Source organism: Primulina eburnea, chromosome 15 (assembly GCF_022965805.1).
Source record: "Primulina eburnea isolate SZY01 chromosome 15, ASM2296580v1, whole genome shotgun sequence".
Classification (NCBI taxonomy): Eukaryota; Viridiplantae; Streptophyta; class Magnoliopsida; order Lamiales; family Gesneriaceae; genus Primulina; species Primulina eburnea.
Window position 1 is genome coordinate 2,782,733 of NC_133115.1, and position 7,054 is coordinate 2,789,786.

At 33.4% G+C, this 7,054-nt stretch overlaps 1 pseudogene; it reads left to right on the plus strand.

The window, feature by feature from the left end:
• The first annotated feature begins 1,116 nt into the window (after nt 1–1,116).
• On the plus strand, nt 1,117–6,495 carry LOC140814365 (uncharacterized; annotated as a pseudogene).
• The last annotated feature ends 559 nt before the right edge of the window (nt 6,496–7,054 follow it).

Below are 7,054 nucleotides of genomic sequence, written 5' to 3' on the forward strand. Positions count from 1 at the left end.
TTTATAACATAATATAAATATGATTATTTAATATATTGGAACCATTTTATTAAGTGGATTTCAATATTGTTCGTTAATGTTAACTTTATTATAATACCAAGAATGGATCCTTTAATCTCAACTACTTAAATTAAAAGTTGAACAATTAAAATTTACCAATTAAAGATTCAAACAATTAAAATTAAAAAGAAACAAAAACAAAAACAATAACAAAAAGACATTGTAGTGGGCTTGTAATTACCTTAGCTTCCCTGTGGATACGATATTCGGACTCACCGAATTATACTACTTGTGTGGACAACCTGCTCTTGGGAGTGCAACAATCAAAGTCGCAACAAGTTTTTGGCGCCGTTGCGAGGGAAGTATAATTTAATTTCAAGTCTATTTAATTTTTTTTATAGTTTATTTTTCTTTATTTGAATTTTTATTGCTTTTGTGTTTTTTTCTTTTGCATTTACATTTGCATGAGCATTTGGTCACGTACACTTAGTGGTCGACTCATTCGAATTAACCCTTTATTTTTACAAAACATGGCGGAGGAACCCATCCAATAAAATGAAGATGAAATTCAATCTCAACATGATCATGATAGACGAAGAACACTTAGAGATCACTTGAATCCTACACGTACTAGTGCACCTTCATGTCTAGTTTTTCCCCCTGATGCATCTCATTTCAATTTTAAGCCTAGTATTATCCAACTTTTACCCAACTTTCATGGCTTAGATTCTGAAAATCCATACATGCATTTACGAGAGTTTGAAGAAGTGTGCAACACATATAATGATCTAAATTGTAGCATGAACACCATTCGACTTAAGCTTTTTCCTTTTTCTTTAAAAGATAAAGCTAAAACTTGGCTACAAAATCTTAGATCGGGATCCATTCGAACTTGGGATGAATTGCAACAACAATTTTTGAAAAAGGTTTTTCCATCTCATAGAACAAATTCTTTCAAAAGGCAAATCATCACTTTCACTCAAAAACAAGGAAAATACTTTTTATCAGTGTTGGGATAGATACAAAGAATTGCTTAATCTTTGTCCACATCATGGTTTTGAAATTTGGAGAGTTGTTTCTCAATTTTATGAAGGCTTAACACCTAAAGATAGGCAAATGGTTGAATTTATGTGTAATGGAACATTTGAAGATAAAGATCCAAACGAGGCAATTGAGTATCTCGATTCATTAGATGAAAATGCTCAAAATTGAGATACTGTAGGTACAATTGAACCATCAAACAAGATTCAATCTCCTACATCTGGTGGAGGTATGTACACTCTCAAAGATGAACATGATCTTCAAGCTAGATTTACCTCTTTGGCAAGAAAAGTTGAGGCACTTGAATTGAAAAAAAATGGTCAATTAAAATCTGTTCAAGAAATTGCGTGTCACATATGTGATACAAGTGACCATTTTACAAAAGATTGTCCCACTTTACCCTCTTTTAAAGAATGTCTCCATGAACAAGTCAATGTTTTGAACAATTTCAAAAGGCCAAATTTTGAACCATTTTCTCAAAATTACAATCCTGGTTGGCGAAATCATCCAAATTTTAGTTGGAGGAATGATAATGTTGCACAATTTCCGCAACCAAATTTTCAAAATCAACAAAATTTTCAAAATTATGCACCTTATGTTCCTCTACCTAAAAGGAATTTGGAAGATTTATTGAATTATTTCATTGCAAAGCAAGAGTCTATCAATACTCAAACTGCTCAAACCATGACACATTTGAAAGATACTATTGCTAAATTTGCATCTGCACTTAATGTTCATGAAAAAGGTAAATTTCCTTCACAACCTCTGCCTAATCCCAAGGATCATCATTCACAAACTGGAACTTCTGGAACTCAACCGATGGAACAGGTAAAATCTGTTATTACCCTTCGAAGTGGTAAGGTTGTGGAAAAATCCATTCTTGAACCTTGTGAAGATGATGATAAATCAACTCCAAAGGGTAAGGAAGTGGAACCCATAACTTGCGAAGAGGAGGTTCAACAGACAGTGTCACTACCATTCCCTCATGCATTGAAAAATACAAAAAAATCAAATTTGAATTCTGATATATATGATATTTTTAAACAAGTAAAAGTTAATATTCCTTTATTAGATGCAATAAAACAGGTACCATCATATGCCAAATTTTTGAAGGATTTGTGCACTGTGAAAAGAAAATTGAATGTGAAAAAGAAAGCATTTTTAGCCGAACAAGTAAGTGCAATCATTCAAAATAATAATGCTTTGAAATACAAAGACCCTGGTTGTCCTACTATTTCTTGTATTATTGGAGAACGAAAGATTAAAAAAGCCTTGCTTGATCATGGAGCTAGTGTGAATTTACTTCCATATTCAATTTATCAAGAACTCAATCTAGGCGAGTTAAAACCTACTTCGGTAACACTTTTACTTGCTGATAGATCTGTTAAAGTGCCAAGAGGTATGGTAGAAGACGTGTTGGTCCAAGTTGATAACTTTGTATATCCTGTCGATTTCATAGTTTTAGATACACAACCTATCGAAGCTTGTAATGCAATTCCTGTAATTTTAGGTCGTCCATTTTTAGCAACTTCTAATGCTCTTATAAATTGCAGAAATGGAATAATGAAGTTGTCATTTGGTAACATGACCTTGGAGCTCAATGTTTTTAATCTTTGTAAGCAACCACATGACAAAGGAGATGAAAGTGAAGATGAAAATCTTATTGAAACTCTTGTGGAAGAAAACATTCAAGAAGGGAGTACTCGTGATCAATTAGATATTTGTTCAATTGAAACTGTTAAAGAAAATATTGAAATTGATCTTGACGATTTTTACAGGTATCACTCATTACCAGGATCAGAGAAAGAATTTGATGCAAAATATGAGAACAAAGACGAACCACCAATATTGGAGTTAAAACCCTTGCCAGAAGAATTGAAGTATGCATTTCTTGGAGAAGATGAAACATATCCGGTGGTAATTTCTTCCAAACTAGAAAGTGATCAAGAAGTTAAATTAGTTGATATACTTAAAAGACATAAAGTGCAATTGGGTGGACACTAAAAGATCTCAAGGGCATTAATCCACTAATTTGCACTCACAAAATTCACTTAGAAGAAAATGCAAAAACATCTCAACAACCACAAAGGAGATTAAATCCACACATGAAAGATGTTGTGAAAACTGAAGTTCTCAAACTACTTGATGTTAGGATTATCTACCCTATTTCTGATAGTAAGTGGGTAAGCCCAACACAAGTAGTTCCAAAAAAATCTGGCATCACAGTGATAAAAAATGAAAAAAATGAATTGTTAACAAGTCGAGTCTCATCTAGTTGGCGGATGTGTATTGATTATAGAAAATTAAATGACGCCATTAGAAAAGATCATTTTCCATTACCATTTTTGGATCAAATTTTAGAAAGAGTAGCAGGTCATCCCTACTACTGTTTTCTTGACGGATATTCAGACTATTATCAAATTCCCATTGCACTCGAAGATCAAGAAAAAAACTACATTCACATGTCCTTTTGTAACATTTGCATTCAGAAGGATGCCATTTGGTTTATGCAATGCCCCAGCAACATTTCAAAGATGTATGCTAAGAATTTTTTGCGACTTGATTGAAAATTGTTTGGAGATTTTCATGGATGATTTAACTGTTTTTGGGAATACATTTGATAATTGTCTTGAAAATTTGGAAAAAGTTTTAAAAAGATGCGAGTAAAAAGGTCTTATTTTAAATTGGGAAAAATGTCATTACATGATTACTTCTGGGATTGTTCTGGGACATGTCGTGTCATCTCATGGAATTGAAGTTGATAAAGCCAAAGTGGATGTCATTGCAAATTTACCCCCTCCAAAAACCATTAAAGAAATTCGCTCATTTTTGGGACATGCTGGATTTTATAGGAGGTTTATAAAGGACTTTAGTTTAACCTCTAAATCCATTTGTAACCTCTTAACAAAAGACAGTGCATTTGAGTGGACTCAAGAATGTCAAAATGCTTTTGATAAAATTATTCGACATTTAACATCAGCTCCTATCATGCAACCTCCAGATTGGTTTTTACCATTTGAAATCATGTGCGACGCGAGTGATTATGCAGTCGGTGCAGTACTGGGTCAAAGAAGAAACGGTAAGCCTTATGTGATATATTATCCAAGTAGAACTTTAAACAATGCTCAAATGAATTACTCCACAACTGAAAAAGAACTACTTGCTGTAATATTTGCATTAGATAAATTTCGTTTTTATTTGATTGGATCAACGACTATTGTGTTTACTGATCATTCTGCTATTAGATATTTGTTGACGAAACAGGATGCAAAGCCACGACTGATACGATGGATTTTGTTGCTCCAAGAATTTGACATTGTGATCAAAGATAAAAAAGGAACCGAGAATGTCGTAGCCGATCATTTATCGAGACTAGTAACAGGATCATCTTGTGAAATGACACCAATTAACGATAATTTTCCTGATGAACATCTATTTTCAGTTACTACTACACCTTGGTTTGCTAATATAGTAAATTTTCTTGTGACAGGAAAAATGCCACCACAATGGAGTTCCCAAGATAAGAGAAAATTTTTGAATGAGGTAAAAAACTTTTATTGGGATGATCCGTATCTGTTCAAGTACTGTCCAGATCAAATTTTTCGACGTTGCATACCCGATAATGAGGTAAGTAGTGTCATTAAATTTTGTCATTCAGAAGCATGCGGAGGACATTTTTCTTCAAAGAAAACAGCTGCAAAAATCCTGCAGTGTGGATTTTATTGGCCCACTTTGTTTAAAGACACCCACGAAATCTGCAAGATCTGTGAAAATTGTCAAAAATTGGGTGCAATTTCAAAAAGAAACATGATGTCTTTAAATCCTATCATTGAAATTGAAATCTTTGACTGTTGGGGAATTGATTTTATGGGACCTTTTCCACCGTCGTTTGGATACTTGTATATTTTAGTTGCAGTTGATTATGTTTCCAAATGGATAGAGGCAATTCCATGTCGAACAAATGATCATAAAATCGTCATCAAATTTTTGAAAGAAAATATTTTTAGTAGATTCGGAATTCCTCGAGCTATGATAAGTGATGGGGGAACTCACTTTGTTAATAAACCATTTGCTTCATTAATGAAAAATATGGTATTACTCAAAAAGTAACTACTCCTTATCATCCTCAAACAAATGGACAAGTTGAATTAGCTAATAGGGAGATAAAGCAAATTTTGGAAAAAACTGTAAACTCAAATAGAAAGGATTGGTCTCTGCGACTTAATGATGCACTTTGGGCATATCGAACAGCTTTTAAAACATCATTGAATATGTCTCCCTATAGGTTGGTTTATGGAAAACATTGTCATTTTGCTTGTAGAATTGGAACATAAAGCTTATTGGGCGATCAAAAGTTTAAATTCAAGCATGGATGATGGAAAAAAATTGCGTAAATTGCAACTTAATGAACTTGATGAACTCAGAAATGATGCGTATGAGAATTCAAGGATTTATAAAGCAAAAATCAAATCATTTCATGATAAAACAATTCTTAGAAAATCTTTTGAGATTGGTAAAAAAGTTTTGCTTTATAATTCTCGACTTCTAATATTCCCAGGAAAATTCCGATCAAGATAGACAGACCCATATGTTGTAAAGCATGTGTATCCTTATGGAGCTGTGGATATTGAAAATCCTAAAAATGGTGATGTTTTTAAAGTGAATGGACAAAGGCTTAAACCATTTTTGGAAAATGAAATCTTTCAAGAAGAGTTTATTTCCCTTTCTGATTCTTAAATTTTTATGTTGCATTTAATTTTGTTTGTTTTTATTTCAGGTTTCCTTAATCTTTTTATTTTTCCGGTTAAATGGCGGATAACGGTACTACGTGACTCTCATAGTCGGTTAAATCAGTTTCCCATAATTGCTGATACAAAAATAAAAAAATTCATTTCTTTTCTTTTCAAAATGGATGAAATTCTCTCAAAAATTTGTAAATATTTTCCCTCTGTTTCTGAAAGTGTTCTGAGAAAAATTTATGCAGGAATGTGTGAAAGATTGAGATTGCTAATGCAAAAAGGAATTCCAGAAGATATTCGTCTTGTAATTGAAGCTAAGGTTCGATTAGGAGGAGAAGTTCCACAATCATTGCTCATTCGGTATTTGCCTGGATTAGGAAAAAGCACTTATGCGAAAAAACGAAGGGCCAAAAGTTTAGGGGTTTGTCATAAGTGTGCAAGATGGACTTGTGACAAACGATGCAGATCTTTGGGATGTGTTTCCAATAACAGAGAAGATAAAATTGATTTCATTAAGAATGAGCTGTGTAAGGAGTCTTTAGATAACATCTTATTCACTCTTGAGACGCATTCTAGTGGACATGTGCATATTGAACTTCTCTTTTTATGGAAACAATTTAAAGATGAGCGTCATAGTCTTGGGAATCTGACTAAAAAAGACCCCGTTTGCCAATTTATAAGAAAATTGGATGGGAAGCATATCCTCGACTCATAGAAGGCGTTGAAGCCGTTTCTGGACGTAAAACCAGAGGAAAATTGTGAGCCACAATCACACTACTGTTTATAAGCATGTGTGTCATTATTGTTTTTACTATTTATTCTGTTTACAGCTGTGACCCATAGTTTTGTCATGATAACATATTACCCCTATAAAATCTCTCATCTTTCTCTCTATTTTCGCAGACCAAAAAAGAAAGTAAAAACATGGCTGGATCCTCTGCACAAACATTGAAAAATATTTGTGAATTTTGTGGGTCGAGTCCTGGAAAAAATGAAGTGTTTGTAGAAGCAGCGAATAATCTTGGAAAGATATTGGCTGAGAGAAAAATTCACTTGGTATATGGAGGAGGTAATATTGGGTTAATGAGATCTGTTTCAACATCTGCTCATCTTGAAGGTAGTCAGGTTTTGGGTATTATTCCTACAGCTTTAGCTGAAGGAAATATTACAGGTGTTACGATTGAGGAGGAATTAAAAGTTTCTTCTATGTATGAAAGAATCACTCAAATGATTGAAAATTCTGATGCTTTTATCGCACTACCAGGTGGTTTTGG